This window comes from Pongo abelii, chromosome 8, assembly GCF_028885655.2.
Source record: "Pongo abelii isolate AG06213 chromosome 8, NHGRI_mPonAbe1-v2.0_pri, whole genome shotgun sequence".
NCBI classification, from domain to species: domain Eukaryota; kingdom Metazoa; phylum Chordata; class Mammalia; order Primates; family Hominidae; genus Pongo; species Pongo abelii.
The window spans coordinates 96,617,573-96,636,888 of record NC_071993.2 but is presented as its reverse complement, the minus strand read 5'-3'; the positions used below and the strand labels follow the sequence as shown (position 1 = coordinate 96,636,888).

General features: G+C 40.6%; 1 long non-coding RNA gene across 1 annotated transcript; it reads right to left on the bottom strand.

Moving 5' to 3' along the window:
* Window positions 1-989: 989 nt before the first annotated feature.
* Window positions 990-18,834, bottom strand: LOC129048308 (uncharacterized). The gene is made up of 3 exons (XR_008510537.1): window positions 18,632-18,834; window positions 5,443-5,583; window positions 990-1,332 (listed from the first exon to the last, which is right to left on the bottom strand). It is a non-coding gene; the product is annotated as an uncharacterized LOC129048308 (long non-coding RNA).
* Between the last annotated feature and the right edge of the window lie 482 nt (window positions 18,835-19,316).

The window sequence follows — 19,316 nt, the reverse complement described above, 5'->3', positions numbered from 1 at the left end:
TCAAATCTTTTGGGTCTCTGGTAAAATGTAACTTCCTCAGGAATTACAGTCAGGAATCATGACTATACTTTCTCATAACATCTTGGACTATGCCTTATAGTCCTTATTTCCTGCATGGTTAGCATGGTTATTTGTGCAATTATTCCTTTAATGTAGAGAATTCAAATGGTATGTAGGACTAATCTGCTTACAGATGCATTCCATGGTCCACACAGTATTTCTTCTGAAAAACTTTAATCAGTGCATTCTCTTTTTGGTTTGTCACACTTCCCATCAATTCACACCATTTCACAAATTTAGTTCCCTTTCCTGCCTCCTGCAGGCCTTTGCACCTTTGGCCTGCCTCCCCTACTAAACTAGAGGCTCCATGAGGGTAAGGATGGTGCCTGTCTTCCTCAACACTCTATGCCCACTATCTAACATCCTTAAGACCTATCAATGTGCTCTGGAAATCCTTGCCTAAGGAATAAAGCCAATGAATGAGCTGTTTTCATTGCCATTATTAGCAGCCTTTTTCTTCCCTTGGTTTTATTTTTAATACCAGATACCATAAGTAGATAAGTGTGGGGGAAGTATCCATTTGGTAACTATTTCACATCAAATTTTGAACAAATTTAGCACAAGACTCTGAACCTTAAGGCAAACTTTCACTTTTTTTCTACTGGACTAAATAGAAAGTAAATTCATATAGTTACACTTTTGAATTTTGAGAAGGTTACAAAAATATTTCATCCGGGCCATTCTATTTCTATTCCCTAGGAGTTAGGCACCTCACTGACAGTGCCCCCAATTCTCCAAAGGCTTTTTAGCTCAAGGTTTAAAAAATGAAATGTAACTTTTAAAAAAGGAATCTGTCCTCCCTGATGGCAGCTCCAAAAAATAAACCCAGATTACACTGCTTAAACGTTTTATGACAGCAAACATTGTGCTTAATACAAAACAGAAATTTTTAATTTGTCAATAATAAAAAAATGAAGATGCAAAACAAAATGTCTCTGTATTTTCCAGATATTTTATTTTTATGTTTCATATTTTCTTATTCTTCAAAGTGACAGAAGTTTGAGGTTTTGTATTTATTTTCTAAAGCTGTTGTCCTTCTATATTTTGACAGAAAGTATTAGGGCTGAGTTACTTCCAAAAATTCCAGGTTCTCCACTCTTATAACACATTTACATTGACTTGAAAATTTTTCATTGCACCTACACACACATTTTTTTGTAGGTTTTCCTCACTTGGTGAAGACTGCAATATTGTTAATACCTCTGAAGCATTTTAGAGTTACCCAAACTCTAGATGAAAATTCTACAATCTTTTCTGAAAGTTTCACCTCACCTGCAATGAGAGAGAGAGAGAGGGAGAGAGAGATCAGTTTAAATTTAAAATGGACTACAAATAGGTTCTTTTTAAAAACACCTGGATGAAAAATGTTTCCTTAAGCAAAACAGTAAGAATTTTCATTTACTGACATTAAACCAGTAAACCTACTAATGCCGATTAAAGTTAATCACAAATTTGACAGAACTGATGTCAGGGTTGTTGTTGTTTTTCTACCAATATACTATTTACCAAGTATAAAACCAAAATGTCAGACCACTAGTTTTTTCTGTTTGTTCAAATAACCAAATTGCTTGGTGCAACATTATGCATTTTTCTTCCTCTCTTTTCTACTCATCATACTTTGTTGAATTGATTTGAAGAATGAAAGCAATCAACTTCTGTAACTTCAGCTCTCTCCTTTAAGATATCTCCACTGGCTTTTCCTTCAACTCATTGAAAAGATGAATCACATCATCTAAAAGTTATGAATTGTGTGTGCCCGTGGTTGTTTCTTTTTTGCTGAGAGTAATCTAACAACCCTGTGCCCTTCAAAACTGAATTTCCACAAACTCCAAGTTCTTTAAATTACTCTCACAACGGTTTTCAGATAAGATGTTCTGTGTTTCTATTAGATGTCTTAGAAAATCCAAAACCCTTTGACTGTATCCTTGATGCAATCACAGATAATAATAATAATGGCTATTATTATTTATCGGGCACTTATTCTCCTCCAAGTGCTGTGTTAAGCATTTTATATGTGTAATCTCATTTTATCTTCTCAGTAACCCACCATTAGTCAAGAATTTTTTGGTTTCAAGTGGGAAAAATTCAGCTCAAAAATTTTATAATAGGTTTATGTGTCTGGAAGTCTTGGGGTACAGCTGGCTAAAGACATGGCTGAATTCTCAGCTTTGACAGTGTCATTAAGACATTGCTTTTCTCACAGCTCTACTTCCTTCTAAGTTGCTTTATTCTCAGGCTATCCCTATGTTACTAAGAGACGAATGCTGTTAGCTCCATACTTATATTCTATATTCATTCTATCAATATAACAAGCTGCTATGGACTGAATTGTGTCCTCCAAAAATTAATATGTTAAATCCCTCACCTACAACATCACTGTGTTTGGAGATGGGATAGTTATGAGGTGATTAAGGTTAAATGAGGTTACATGGGTGGGGCCTGAATCCAATGAGGTGGGTGTCCTTATAAGAGAAGGAAGCACCAGAGAGCTCTCTTTCTCTACCACATGAGGACACAGTGAGAAAGTGGCCAGGAAGAGAGCCCTTACCAGAAACCAACCATGCTTGCACCTTGATCTCAGACTTCTCAGCCTCCAGAACTGTGGGAAATACATTTCTGTTGTTTAAATCACCCAGTCTATGGTGTTGTGTTACAGTAGCCTGAGCAAGCTAAGATACAACCCTAGAGAGGTTTCCTCAACAACCTCGGCAAAAGTCCCAGAATTGCCTTTGACTAGCCTTGGCCAGGTCACGTGCCCATCATTGTGAGAAGAACTCTCGAATTGCCAGTCTTGGGTCATCTGCTGACCCTTTGAGCAGGAATATGAGGTCAGCCTTACTTGAACTATTGGGACTAAAGTTAAGGAAAAGTTATTCCCCAAAGGAAAACTATTACCAAAATAAGGAGAAAATGATGCAAAGAAAAGCAAAAGAGGACTTGTTAACCTCAGAAACCCTATGAAGAAGGTACTATTATATCTCCTATTGTGCATAAGAAGAAACTGAGGCTGAGGGTGAGTGCCTTGCTGAAAAACTCATGTCTGGTATACGGCAGAGCTGTGTGAACTCAGATTTTCAAGTCTGAACTCAGAGCCACTGTACTAGTCAACTTTCTTGATGATGATGACCTCAGGTGATGGTGTGTAGTGCTATTTGGGCCCTCTTCATGGCCAACCTGTCCCACTTCCCCTTATCATAAGGAAATTCAGCAGGATGCTAAATAAGTAATATTGCTCTTTCTCTATAATTGTTGTCAAAATGTTAAAAGCTAAGCCTTCCAGCCAAAACAAAAAGAAATGATAACTTTTCTGGATTGGATCAATGGTCCATTCAGGCCAATAGCATCTTCAACAATTCATTTGGGAGGTGATTTGCCCCTAACTATAATCTTAACAGGAACAGCGTTTCTCCAAGCATTTCAGAGTCTCTTAATCATGGTTCTTTTATTTGTGAATATATAAAAACATTTTTAAACTCATAATATTTCCCTTGACTTACTGTCCACCAGAGGAAGTGGTATTTTCTCTTACTTGGCTTAAGCATTCTTAAGCTGCAAAGGTAACTAACTACTCTCTCTTGTGTTCCAGGATTCAGTGAAACAGTCTCTATTGATAGCCAGATCAGACTGTGAATAAATGACCTCTTAGAACAGCTAGGTGTTTATCTCCCAATGCATCCTTCCCTCTTTTCAGGATAAATCTTGGACAGTTAAGCTTATCCTCATGAGGCATCCCTCCCATGACATTTTTCCTGAAAAATTCCGCTTGGCCTTTGAGAAGTGACTCACAACCATCTAAGGAAAAAGACACTCCAAAACAGGGCTCCAACTGGGTGGGCCTAGGCTATCTCAATGTGTCTCCAGTCCAGACCAACAAGGAACAGAAATACTGAGGAGTGGAAGAAATGATGAAGAAGCAAGGGAGGAGGTTGGTAAGCAGTAGGCAGTGAGGGGATCCACATCCACTGGATTGATAAGAAAGTTTGATTCTACAGCAAATACACCATTCTAGAGTGTTCACAAAAACCCTTCAGACATTTTAGTTATGGGCACTGTCAAAGTTTGTTACAATCTTGCTTCAAGGGCAAAGGCCTCTAGTAAGCCAATCAGAAATATTAATACATTCTTCATAAGAACATTTGATAGGAAAATACAAAAAGAAGAGAATGTTTGTTAAAAGTCACTAGATTGTTGAATGTCATTCAGTGGGGTGGATAAGTGACTGGTTTCCTAGAACAAGACTTTGGTCCATTTATGTTTTCCAGAATATTACTTAAGCATTTTGTCAGGAATGTTAATTTCTTCTCAGAATGAGGTTGCAAATTACATCATGTAAAAAGATTCCTTCCCACACCAGGTTTGGGGCAACTTCTCTTTTATAGTAGTCAGTTTCAAGGTAATGACCAGAATTCATATGACAGTCAAGAATTGGAAACAGTATAAGAGTGTGAGTTTTGCAGTCAAACGGACCTGAGTGGTGAACCTTAGTCTTATCTGATTCATGTGTAAAATGAGGGTAAAATAATAACTACCTTGTTAGGGAGGAGATACTAATAAATACTATTTCATTCTTGTTATTTATTTTCTCTGAATTTTTACAACTGATCATTTTATATTAATCATTTTTATTCATCATCTTAATAAACAATATTTGTTATTATTTTAAAGCATTATTATTTAACCATATTTATTATTTTTAAATGCTCATAGCAGCCAGGATCTGTATCTCCACATATCATTGCCTATTTCAAGGTCCTGAGGTAAGGTTTTAAAATTTAGAAAACACTTGAACACCAGAATCTTAGGCAATGTTATTCAAACACTAAGTTCCCCACACTATGGAAGTCAGGCAAAGTCCTAGACCAAATACCATTCTGAGCAAAGTTTTCACATACAAAATAATGTGTTAGTAGAACTAACTGTCTCCTCCCAATAGCCCATTGCCATGGTAATCCACCAGACAAAATAGGATCGAAGAAAATATTTCTAAAGCTTTCTTGTTCCAAGGCCTTGGCTTGCCATTTTGTCTTCTCAATAGACCATTAGCAAGTTCTTACTGCCCTGTGCCAAACATCAAAAATTCAGATAAACTCAGGTTTATGTGTCAGTCATATTCTTCCCTTTTCTACCTTCAACCAGGGAATCCATTTGGCCATTTTCCAGCCATTCTGGGAGTCCTCTGAGCAGCCAGAACAGAAGCATGGCCCAGCCTCCCCACAGCTGAGTCAGGCCCTATATAATGAGTCTTATTGTTCCTCAATAAAAGCAATTTCTATATTTCAAGATGTACGTCAAAGAAGCATTTAACGGCAACTCAAACACTGCATTTTTCAATACTGGGTTACATTCTTTTTTGTTTTACAATCAGTAATTCATTTACTTCACCTCTGTACCCATCACAACACTCAATCCACTGTCTCATAATTCCTTGTTTGATCATCTGATGCTCCTACTAGCCTGTGAGCTGGGGGGCCAGGAGAGAGTCTGCCTTGCTCAGTGCTTTACATCTGCAGCCCAGCACAGTACCTGATGGCAAAAGCACAAAGTACACGTGATCAAATACATATTCTATTATAATTGATTACTTGAAATTGTGAAAAACAAAATTCACCAGACAATTAAGGAGATGATTTTATTTAGGCTGTTGCAATGAGGAGAATGTTCATTTTGTGAAAGAAAGGGAAGGGGTTCTGGGCTTTTGTAGAGTTGGGTAGACAAAGAAGCTATCCTTGAATCATGAGGAGGGATGGAGACAGTTTCTACCTTGGCAAGATGTGAGGACAAGGTATTCTTTTGCAGTTAGCCATTTCCCCGGATACAAAAGAATGGGCAAAATTCTTAACAGGTGCTGCTTTCCAGAAACACAGGCTCAGATAAAGTGCAACATTATCCAAATGAAATATGTAAAGCATATAGCGCAGAGACTAAGAGCACACAATAGCATGATAGGCACTTCTAGCTGGCTAAAATGTTTTAGAATAAACAAAAAAGGCAACCTTTCCCTGGACACAATCGCTAGAAGTTTCCTGGTGGCAGCTGCTCCCAGGAGTGTCTGAGATCCTTGCCCACTTCTCACTCCAGGCTGACCGCTAGGTTCCCAAATGTCAAAGATCCTCACTTGTCTCCTCCCATCACTCTCACTGCCTACTTTTCAGGTCATGTCCCTTGGAGGCTTCTTCAGTATCTAGCACAGTGGCCCAAGGTGTCTTGTATAGTAGGTGCTCTCCAAACATATAAATTATATGAATTTACTTATATTATATATTTATTTGGTTATATAAATTTTAATTATATGAGTTTAATTTAATGAACATATAAATTATATGAATTTAATATGAATTTAATGAATGCATGGCCAAGAGCTGAAGTTTGGGAAAATCTAATGTCATACTGATTATCATGGTTTCCTGTCTTCACAGAGAAAACAATTACATTTGTGAATCTCTATGATGGCAGATTTGCTCCACCCTGGAGTCTTTTTCCTGTGTCATATTTTAGACTCATCCTTTTAAAATATTTTGAATTTTTCTGTTCTATATGCATTACACTGCACATGTCCACACTTAAGAGGTCCATGTCGTCCAGGTACAGTGACTCATGCCCGTAATCCCAGCACTTTGGGATGCCCAGGCAGGCAGATCACCTGAGGTCAGGAGTTCGAGACCAGCCTGGCCAACATGGTAAAACCTCGTCTCTACTAAAAATACAAAAATTAGCCAGGAGTGGTGGCACGCACCTGTATTTCCAGCTACTTGGGAGGCTGAGGCAGGAGAATCACTTGAACCCGGGAGGTGGAGGTTGCAGTGAGTTAAGACTGTGCCATTGCACTCCAGCCTGGGTGACAGAGTGAAACTCCTCTAAAAATAATAAAAGTCTATGTCTACTGCTTTCCTACGTATTAGAACAGCCTCCTAAATTTTCCCTGCATTGGTACTCATCCACTTAGATTTTCCACATCCAGAGTAGTTCAGCATTAGCTGCAGACTTTGGAGATTTCACTGTGTGAGCCCTTCTCTGGATCATTTATAAATGTTTTAAATAAGATTGAGCCAAACCAATCCCTGAGGACTGTGTTTACCCTTTTCCTTCCAAACAAATGTGCATTTCTACTGATTCACTTTGTTTCCTGTCTCTAAGCCAGTTCTAAATCTGTGACAAAATACTTTACCCATCCTATGGTGACAACAATTTCCATTAAGCAATACTTCAGAGGTCTCACAAAGAACAAAATGTCACTGGGGAGACAGAGGCACTTTGTAGTGTGCTGATGTGACACTACCCTCCTCACAGTGCCATTTAAGAACCACTTAACACAAAAGTTAAATATTGTCCCTAAAGAAATTCAGGCACAACAGATGATCAACAGATCTGGGATGCAACAGAATATTTCAAACCCAAGTTTCAACAGGAGTATTTATTTCAAATAATGTCAGCTTTTAGTTTACTAGATGAGGTTTCAGAATTCTGAAGACTTCAGCATGAAGATATGTCCGTTTAAGAATGTTGCCTCTTTTCAACCTACGAAATGGGAGAAAATTTTCGCAACCTACTCATCTGACAAAGGGCTAATATCCAGAATCTACAATGAACTCCAACAAATTTACAAGAAAAAAACAAACAACCCCATCAAAAAGTGGGTGAAGGACATGAACAGACACTTCTCAAAAGAAGAAATTTATGCAGCCAAAAAACACATGAAAAAATGCTCACCATCACTGGCCATCAGAGAAATGCAAATCAAAACCACAATGAAATACCATCTCACACCAGTTAGAATGGCAATCATTAAAAAGTCAGGAAACAACAGGTGCTAGAGAGGATGTGGAGAAATAGGAACACTTTTACACTGTTGGTGGGACTGTAAACTAGTTCAACCCTTGTGGAAGTCAGTGTGGCGATTCCTCAGGGATCTAGAACTAGATATACCATTTGACCCAGCCATCCCATTACTGGGTATATACCCAAAGGACTATAAATCATGCTGCTATAAAGACACATGCATATGTATGTTCATTACGGCACTATTCACAATAGCAAAGACTTGGAACCAATCCAAATGTCCAACAATGATAGACTGGATTAAGAAAATGTGGCACATATACACCATGGAATACTATGCAGCCATAAAAAATGATGAGTTCATGTCCTTTGTAGGGACATGGATGAAACCGGAAATCATCATTCTCAGTAAACTATCACAAGAACAAAAAACCAAACACTGCATATTCTCACTCATAGGTGGGAATTGAACAATGAGAACACATGGACACAGGAAGGGGAACATCACACACCGGGGACTGTTGTGGGGTGGGGGGAGGGGCGAGGGACAGCATTAGGTGATATACCTAATGCTAAATGATGAGTTAATGGGTGCAGCACACCAGCATGGCACATGTATACATATGTAACTAGCCTGCATATTGTGCACATGTACCCTAAAACTTAAAGTATAATAATAATAAAATAAAATAAAAATAAAAATAAAAATGTTGCCTCTTTTGGATTGAGGTTTCAAGCATTGTTTTATAGAAACTTTGGGAGGCTTTGCATGAACTTAAGACTTCTAATATACATGAATGGAAACAAACACTCTTTGGCTCAGTTTCTACCTGTGCTAAATTTGGTGTTCATTAATTCTTCAGTATTCACTAAGGAATACACAAGAGCTACTCTTGTACAGTGCCTTTTCTGCTATTTCCACTACAATGGAAACTTCTCAGACTCTAATTACCGGTTCAGAGTTTTTTGTTTGTTTTTTTGTTTTTTAAACAAGGTCTCACTCTGTCGCCCAGGCTGATGTACAGTGATGTGATCTCAGCTCACTGCTACCTCCACCTCCCAGGTTCAAGTGATTCTCCTGCCTCACCCTTCCAAGTAGCTGGACTACAGACAGGCACCACCATACCTGGCTAATTTTTGTATTTTTACTAGAGATGGGGTTTTGCCACATTGACCAGGTGGTCCTGAACTCCTGGCTTCATGTGATCCCCTGCCTCAGCCTCCCAAAGTGCTGGGATTACAGGCATGAGCCACTGCACCCAGACCACACATTTTTCTTTTTATTTATTTATTTATTTTTTTTTAAGAGTGACAGCCAGGCTGTAGTACAGTGGCGTGATCATGGCTCATTGCAGCCTTGACCTCCTAGGCTCAAGTGATCCTCCCACCTCAGCCTCCCAAGTAGCTAGACTATAGGCATAGGCCACCATGCCTGGCTGATTCTTTTATTAGTTTTTGTAGAGACGGAGTCTCACTATGTTGCCGAGGCTGATCTCGAACTCCTAGGCTCAAGTTATCCTCCTGCCTTAGCCTCCCAAAGTGCTAGGATTACAGGAATGAGCCACCACCCACGGCCTGTTTATATACTTCTTAACAACCAAAATAAAACTTTTTTATGATAGGAATCACAATGTATTCATCTCTATATCACTAGAGCCTGACTAGTAGGTACCTACTACATATTTGAAAAATGTGTGAATGAATGAATGTATAAGTGAATGACTATCCCCAGTAACCACCCCACTAGAAATAGGAGCCATGAAATGATATGTGTTAAAAATATTTAGGTGTTCTGGAAAAAAGAAAAAACAAAAAGCAAGGGAGATTAAAGGTGGGGTGTTGATACGGCTTAGCAGTGTCCTCACTCAAATCTCATCTTGAATTGTAGCTTCCATAATTTCCACATGTTGTGGGAGGGACCCAGTGGGAGGTAATTGAATCATGGGGTCAGGCCTTTCCCTTGCTGTTCTCATGACAGTGAATAAGTCTCACGAGATCTGATAATTTTGTAAAGAAGAGTTCCCCTGCACATATTCTGTCTCTTCCCTGCCGTCATGTAAGATGTGCCTTTCACCTTCTGCCATGATTGTGAGGCCTCCCCAGCCACATGGAACTGTGAGCCAATTAAGCATCTTCCCTTTATAAATTACCCAGTCTCTGGTATGTCTCTATTAGCAGCATGAGAACAGACTAATACAGTAAATTGGTACCAGGTAGTGGGGTACTGCTGTAAACATACCCCAAAATGTGGAAGTGACTTTGGAACTGGGTAACAGGCAGAGGTTGGAACACTTTGGAGGGTTCAGAAGAAGACAGGAAAATGTGGGAAAGTTTGGAACTTCCTAGACACTTGTTGAATGGCTTTGACCAAAATGCTGATAATGATATAGTCAATGAAATTTAGGCTGAGGTGGTCTCAGATGGAGGTGAGGAACTTGTTGGGAACTGGAGTAAAGGTAACTCTTTCTATGTTTTAGCAAAGAGACTGGTGGAATTTTGCCCCTGACCTAGAGATCTGTGGAACTTTGAATTTAAGAGAGATAATTTAGGATATCTGGTGGAAGAAATTTCTAAGCAGCAAAGAATTCAAGAGGTGACTTGGGTGCTATTTAAAGCATTCAGTTTTAAAAGAAACACAGAGCATGAAAGTCTGGAAAATTTGCAGCCTGATGACGTGATAGAAAAAAAAAAAACATTTTCTGAGGAGAAATTCAAGCCAACTGCAGAAATTTGCGTAAGTAACAAGGAGCCAAATGTTAATCACCAAGACAATGGGGAAAATGTCTCCAGGGCATGTCAGACACCTTTGTGGCAGCCCTTCCCATCACAGGTCCAGAGGCTTAGGAGGAAAAAATGGTTTCATGGTCCAGGCCCAGGACCCCTTGCTGTGTGCAGCCTAGGGACTTGGTGCCCTGCATCCAAGCTGCTCTAGCCATGGCCAAAAGGGGCCATGGCCTTCAGAGGGTGAAAGCCCCAAGCCTTGGCAGCTTCCATGTGGTGTTGAGCCTATGGGTGCACAGAAGCCAAGAATTGAGGTTTGGGAACTTCCGCCTAGATTTCAGAGAATGTATGGAAATGCCCAGATGCCTGGGCTAAAGTTTGCTGCAGGGTGGGGCCCTCACGGAGAACCTTTGCTAGGGCAGTGCAGAAAGGAAATGTGGGGTTGGAGACCCCACACAAAATCCCCAGTGGGGCACTGTCTAGTGGAGCTGTGAGAAGAGGGCCATGGTCCTTCAGACTCAAGAATGGTAGATCCATCAACAGCTTTCACTGTGCCCAGGGTAAAGTTGCAGACAACACCAGCCTGTGAAAGCAGCCAGGAGGGAGTCTATAACCTGCAAAGCCACATGGGCAGAGCTGCCCAAGACTATGGGAGTCCACCTCTTGCATCAGCATGACCTGGATGTGAGACAGGGAGTCAAAGGAGATCATTTTGGAGCTTTAAGATTTGACTGCCCTGCTGTATTTCAGATGTGCATGGGGCCAGTAGCCACTTCATTTTGGCCAGTTTCTCCCATTTGGAACAGCTATATTTACCCAATGCCTGTACCCTCTTGTATCTAGGAAGTAATTAACTTGCTGTTGATGTTACAGGCTCATAAGTGGAAGGGACTTGCCTTGTCTCAGATGAGACTTTGGACTGTGGACTTTTGAGTTAATGCTGAAATGTGTTAAGACTTTGGGGGACTGTTGGGAAGGCATAATTGGTTTTGAAATGTGAGGACATGGGATTTGGGAGGGGACAGGGCAGAATGATATGGTTTGGCTGTGTCCCCATCTAAATCTCATCTTGAATTGTAGCTCTGATAATTCCCACGTGTCATGTGAGGGACCCTATGGGAGGTAATTGAATCATAAGATCACGTCTTTCCCATGCTATTCTTGTGACAGTGAATAAGTCTTACAAGATCTGATGGTTTTATAAAGGGGAGTTCCCCTGCACATATTCTCTCTCTTCCCTGCCACCATGTAAGATGTGCCTTTCACCTTCTACCATGATTGTGAGGCCTCCCCAGCCACGTGGAACTGTGGGTCCATCAAACCTCTTTTTCTTTATAAATTACACAATCTCGAGTATGTCTTTATCAGCAGCATGAAAACGGATTAATGCAGGTGTGAAGGTAGTTGGCAAAATTAAGTGGGTGGTCCTGGTAAGCCTTATTGAGAAAGTAACATTCTAGAAAAGTTACAAAGAAGGTGGGAGATTGGGCCAAGTATATATGTTGGGTGTAAAGAAATGCAAAGGATATAGTGAGGGTAAAGACTCATGGCCAGGGCACTACTGGCACTGGGGAAGAAGCAAGAGGCCCATGTAGCTGGGAAAGAGATGGGGACACTAGAAGATGAGGTCAGGGAGGTAAGGAGAACAATGAGGATGGGTGGCAGTGGGCCATTGTAAGCCCTTTAGCTTTTACTTTTAGTGTAACTGGATTTTAAACAGAGAAACAACATGCTCTGGTTTATATTTTAAAAGATCACTCTTGCTACTGTGTTCAGAAAACTTTATGGAGTTTTGAGTGGTGAGCTAAGGGGAGAATATTTAGAAAGCTATTCTCTCTTAACCCATGTGAGAGATAATTGCAGTTTAGCAGTGGAGAAGTGATGGGAAGTGATCAGATTCTTTAGCATTTCCTAGTGAATTAGATGAGAGGTGCAGGAGAAAGAGTAGAGTTGAGAAAGACTGCAGGAATTGGGGAGTCAGCAAAGGAGCAGTTTTTCTTTATCCAGGGCTGGGGTGGGGAGCAGGAGGTGGAATCAGAAATTCAGCTTTGAACATATTGTAACTGAGATGGCTATTAGACATCTGAGGGGAGATGTGTACCAGGCAGTTGGTTATATGTGTCACGATTCAGGAAAGACATTGGGGCTGGAAATATAAATTCTATGGACAAATGGTGGGGTTTTTTGTTTTGCTTTGTTTTGTTTTTGTTGTTTTTTGTTTGTTTGTTTTTGAGATGGATTCTCTCTCTGTCGCCCAGGCTGGAGTGCAGTGGGGCAATCTCGGCTCACTGCAAGCTCCACCTCCTGGGTTCATGCCATTCTCCTGCCTCAGCCTCCCGAGTAGCTGGGACCACAGACACCCACAACCACACCCAGCTAATTTTTTGTACTTTTAGTAGAGACGGGGTTTCACCATGTTAGCCTGGATGGTCTCAATCTCCTGACCTCATGATCTGCCTGCCTCGACCTCCCAAAGTGCTGGGATTACAGGTGTGAGCCACCGCAGCTGGCCAGACAAATAGTGTTTATTAAAGACATAAGGTAAACTGAAATCCCCAAGTGAGTGAGCAAGCAAGGAGAGGACCAAGGACCAAGGACAAGGCTCAGGGCCCTCCAGCAATAGGACAGGGGAGAAGATGGGGCCACCAAGTCAGCAAAGAAGTGACAATGAGGGAGGCGAAAAAAGGCATGCACACTTCAAATAGAGAAAGTATTAAAAGGAGGGAACCAACAATGTTTCCAAATGCAAATGGGTCAAATAAGTTGAGATGAAGCATTGGCAGTTGGATTTAGCAACATGAAAGTCATCCCACACTCAATGAAGAGTAGCAGGCCCTCTCAGACTACATCCTTCCCCTGGGTATTTGCTTAATGCAGTTGAATTGCTAATTAGTGACGCTTTGGGCATTTACTCAGTGTCTTCTGTGTGGGTCAAGCAGCAAGCTAAGTTATGGAGATTCAAAGATAGTGAACATGGTTTCTAACCTCAGAGATCTGGTCTTGTGTTGACTGCAACTACTAGGTTACAATGTAGAGTGATGCAGAAGCCACAGTGGGTTCGTGTAGCACAGAGAAAAAGCAGTCTGTGTCTTCTGGAGTCAGATTAACCTGGGTTTGAATCCTAGATCTACTGCTTACTGGCTGGGTAACCTCAGACAAACTGACCTTCCTGAGGCTGTGTCCTCACCTGAAAAATCACATCACCTCAGAGCATTCTGGAGTTGATGAAATGAGATTATGCACGTAAGCACTGGGAAGATGCCTGACACAGAGGATGTGACCAATAAGTGTGACTATTCTTACTATAGAGAACGAGCAGTGCACTAAGGATGCCCGGAAAAAAAGAGACCGATCCTCGCCTTGTAACCCTGCCAGTGGAAATGGCGAAAATGTCATGAGGAAGGTAACATCTGAGCTGGGTCATGAAGGATAAGTAAAAGTTTACCAGGTAGAGGAAAACAAGATGCTCCAGAGAGGGTTTTCCTGAATAGAGTGTGTTGTTTTTTTGATTCTTGCCCAGTCTGGCCCCTCAAACAGCTTCGGACGGTGTCCCTGGGGTTCAGAAAGAATCCCCACTTCAGGGATCAAGAGAGCTAGGACAGGGCTGGGCACAGTGGCTCACGCCTATACTCCTAGCACTTTTAGGAGGCCAAGGCAGGAGGATCATCTGAGGCCAGGAGTTTGAGACCAGACTGGGTAACATAGGGAGACCCCTTCTCTACAGAAAAATTTAAAAATTAGGCAGGCATGGTGGCGCATGGTGGTGCACTAGCTACTGCTGAGGCTGAGATGGGAGGATCACTTGAGCCAGTAGTTCAAGGCTGTACAGTGAACTACGGTTGCACCACTACACTCCAGCCTGGGTGACAAAAAAAAAAAAGAGACAGAGAGAGAAAGCTACGACAGCACAGGCCTCTCCACACCCTCCTGACTATGCAGGAAACACACCTAGTGGCCAGAGGAGAGGAAAGTTCAAGCAGCCTTTGAAAGGAAAGAGAAGGGTGTCAACCTGGCCAGGAACAGCTCCCAGGGAAGGCAGGGCCAGCGTCCAGGTGTATTCTAAGTGCACAGCATCCCCTTGAGCCCTTGAGCACTGTAGAGGGCTTGGCCCCTGGGGTTGAGCACCATAGCAGTCCTGCAGAGGAGTACTCACTGCCTCCACATGTCAGAAAAGCCAAGGTATGGGCTCCTACCCAAGAAGTGCTGTGACCCTGATCAGCAGTTTCAAGGAGCTTGAGAATAGCTTTGGAGAAGCCACTGACTCTCCACCGCCAGGAGCTGAGCATCATTCACAGGCCTACAGGTACAAAGGTAAACTGGATACACCAGTGCGTGGGCAAAAATCGGATGTTATAGATTTCTCTAGGTTGAAGCTAAATTTTCAGTAAGATAATACTGCAAAAATGTTTAAAAACCATCTTCTGTTACTCCCTTCAAACATTTCTCCTTCCAATTCCCTTGAGGTGACCACCTTTGTGGAGTTCTCTCCCCACTTTGCCTCAATTTTATTCACTGATTTGTTTTTGAAGTGGACTGCGCTTGATAATAAAGCTAGACCAGAAGAATGAGCTACCTTCAGTGGAACTTCAAGCATCCATGGCTTGTCCGTGGCTGGAAATTTTTGAAAAAGGGGTTCTTCCAGTGTATCCCAGTGAAGGAAATCAGACTATTTTACCTCAAAATATACTTCTTTGGCATAATTTTAGATAGCTAGTCAGAGAGACTGCAGGCCACAGGAACAGCTTTGAATAGCTGTCCTGTTCAAAGATCTGCAGAGAAAATCTACATTAGTGAAACAAACAGCAGAAGCAAACAGGCTTTCTCTGAAGCCCCTTTCAACTGCCTTATCTAGGTCTAGTGAAGATTAACTCAGAAGGTCTGGCACTTTTAAAGGTCTGACAGAGAAACAGTGGCTCTGTCTATTCCAGCTAAGGGCAGCTCCAAGATTACAAGAGAGATTTTTATCTGCATAACAAGACAGCTTTGGCTTGCCACGCTCTCCTCCCTCACTCTCCCATAGCCTGGGATAAAGAACATGCTGAATGTTAGTGCAAGGGCCAAGAGAAAACTTCCCCTTTGCCCTGTGAAGTTTCTCTGAAAATCACTGACAAATGGAGATTAATGGGAGAAAAGACATACCATTATTTGATTATAATTTTATGTGACACAATAGCCTTCAGAAAGAAGACCCAAAGATACAAAGTAACTTTCCATTTTTATGCTTAGGTTCGACAAATTATAGCCAGCAGGTAGAAATTATGATTGAACAAAAAGAGTATAATCTAATGCTAGAAAACTGAGCGGGGAAACCCCGCAAGACCTGTCTGTTTAGATTCTTCATGGCCTCTCTGTACAGCATTCCTTCCTTCTGGGTGTGGGGTAGGACCCTTTCTGGAATGGGGGTCTTATGACCCACAGGCAAACAAGGTAGGTCAGATGATTTCTCTGTGCCAATTTTTACACAAAAATACAGGAAGGAAGTTAGAGCAGTATTTTTAGGTTTTATGGCTGGCTTTGGGGGCAAAGGGTTCTGGTTTCTATGACCCACCTTAAGGAAGAGGGATTCTAGTTTCTGTGGCTAGCCTCGGGGGAGAATAAGAGGCCAGAGACAGGTGGGCAGGAGGTCAGAGAGAGCTGCTTCTGAGGTCTTCATTTTGGGGTATTGTTTTCTGAGACCCTACATCAGCAATGGTTTTTCACTAGGGAGATAAATGGTCCTCAAGATGTGTGCATTGGCTAAAGTATTTAAAGGCTCTTTCTGTTCTTTGCACAAGTAGGATAAAACCAAAAATCTAGCACAAGCACTAGTCTGTATCTTTTGAAATGTGCCCCAAGCTTGACTGCAGACAGAACAGCTACTGATTCAGGGGATTCTTGCTGTCTCTATCCAACTATAAGGTTAGCTGAATCCACCCATTTACAGTCAATTTATTTTTGACAAAGGTACCAAGAACACACAATGGGGAAAAGACCGTCTCTTCAATAAATGATGTTGGGACAACTAGATATCCACAAGCAGAAGAATAAAATTAGACCCTTATCTCACACCATATACAAAAATCAACTCAAAATGGATTGCAGACTCAAACATAAGACCTAAAATTGTAAAACTACTGGAAGAAAACATAGGCACCTCCAAGACACTGGCCTTGGCAGTGATTTTTTTGGATATGACCCCCAACAAACAGCCAACAAAAGTGAAAATTGACAAATGGAATTTTGTTAAAGTAAAATGCTTCTGCACAGCCAAGGAAACAATCAATAGCATGAAGAGACAACCTATGAAATGGGGGGAAAAATTGCAAACCATATATCTGATAAGGGGTTAATATACAAAATACATAAGGAACTCAATAATAAGGAAACAAACTGGCTAAAAGTGGGTAAAGGAACTGAATAAACATTTCTTAAAGAAAGACATACAAATGTCCAATGGCCAATGGTATATGAAAAGGTGCTCAACATCACTAATCATCAGCAAAATACAAATTAAAAACCACAATGAAATATGATCTCACACCTGTTAAAATGGCTAATATCAATAAGACAAAAGATAACAAGCGCTGGTGAGGATGTGGAGAAAAGGGAACCCTTTGTGCTGTTGGTGGGAATGTAAATTGATACAGCAATTATGGAAACTAGTATGAAGGTTCCTCAAAAAATTAAAAATAGTACTAATACTATGATCCAGCAATCCCACTACTGGGTATATATCCATGGAATATGAAATCAATACATCAGAGAGATATCTGTACTCCCATATTCATTGCAGCACTATTCATAATAGCCAAGATATGGATTCAACCTAAATGCCCATTAATAAATAAATGGATAAAGAAAACATGGTACATATACACAATGGAATTCAGCCTTTAAAAAGAAAAAAATCCAGTTATTTGCAACAACATAGGTGAACCTGAGGACATCATGTTAAATGAAATAAGCTAGGAATAGCGAGATAAATACATTATCTCACTTACATGTGGAATCTAAAAAAGAAGCAGAGAACAGAATGGTGGTTATTGAGGAAAGGGAGGGTTTGATTAGGGATATATTGGTCAAAGGATACAAAATTTCAGTTAGGAGGAATAAGTTCAAGAGATCTATCATACACATGGTGACTATAGTTAATAACAATGTATTATATTCTTGAAAATTGATAAGAGAGTAGATTTAAGTATTCTTACCATTTAAAAATTATGTCTGTGATGTAATGAATATGTTAATTAGTCTGATTTAGCCATTCCACAATATATACATGTTTGAAAACATCATATTACACATAATAAATATATGTAATTTTTATTTTTCAAAAAATAACTATGTGAGTTACAAATTAAAAATTTTTTTAAAAAATAACATTAGCTACATATTGCCACATTTTCCTCTCATGGACCTTGCATACCAAATATAGTCAGAGAACCTCAAAGATCAGAGCTGATCATTTGGGGACCTGCTTGCTACTAAATGTCACTATATATGGCAAAATTTGGCCTGAAACTTACTTCCATCATAACCTAGTAGAAAATTGTGAGCAGAAGGCCCATAATAACCTTCACCAGCCTCTAATCCTTAGAGACATCACACATTTCCCAAAAAGGACCTAACGGTTGTACATGAGCAAATTAGCTTGGTCATTTCACAACACCTGCCTCCATGATGCAGACTGGGGGTCACAATCTTGAGGATCTCTTCAGCTGCAACATCCCACAGCTTTTCAATTTACCTAAAATGTGTACAGGATCTACCTCTCATGCCTAGAAGCAGTTATATAACCATGAAACTGCTTCTGGACTTATAATCTTCATTTTAGTGTTGATCTTTTCCAACAACAGGAGATAAAGAAAGCTCCAGGGTTTTTCCAAAGCCAGCAATCCCTGTTTTCAAAGGTGTTATTAAGTAGTTACAGCATAATTGATGTTAGCTATCACTGGAACTCAACAATAAGGCCCCAGGGAGCATGAAGTGGATTTGTTCTCTCCCTCCCTGTCCAAAGAGGCTTCCCCCAAGATCATGCCACCTAAGGGGAGGTACTGTTTGATGCATGAAGCTGCTCTACTCCTTTTCTCCTTACTTGTCTAGATTGAAAGCCTCTTAGTGACAGCTCCCGCTGCTCTTTCGATGGAGGGTCCTTTCTCCTGCAGCAGAAGTTCTGGCACTGCAGGAGAAAACCAACTGGAGACCAGGAAATGGGATTTTAAACTCTCTTTGAGTACCTGGCACTGACAGGTAGTGGTGCCTACATGAACTGCCGGTTCTGTTTCCATGGAAACGTGAAATAGTTTGGACAAACAATGCCAGCATTAACCAGGACTGCCCCAGACAACAAGCTATCTCTCTCATTTAAAGAGGAATCCTAAATTCAATTCAAACCAATATTTTATCGGGCCAAGCATTTTGCTGTTACGAATACAAAGGTAAATGAAGCAGACATAGTCCTTGCCCTCAGGAAACTCCAGTCTAGCAGATTGGAGTGTATTCTGAAAAGAAAGATTCAAAGTACAATAAGATAAACCAAGCAGATTTTACCATGCCTAAAAGGTGTTAAATGAAAAACCTAAAGGATGAGTAAGAGTAATATAGATAGATAGATAGATAGATAGATAGATAGATAGATAGATAGATAGATAGATAGATGATAAGTACATATACATATGTTAAAGATCTTTTTTTAAATTTTTTACTGCTAGGGCTGAATAATCAAAAGTGTTTGAGGATCACCATCCTAGAGCAAAAAATTTCACATTAGAGTCACCCAA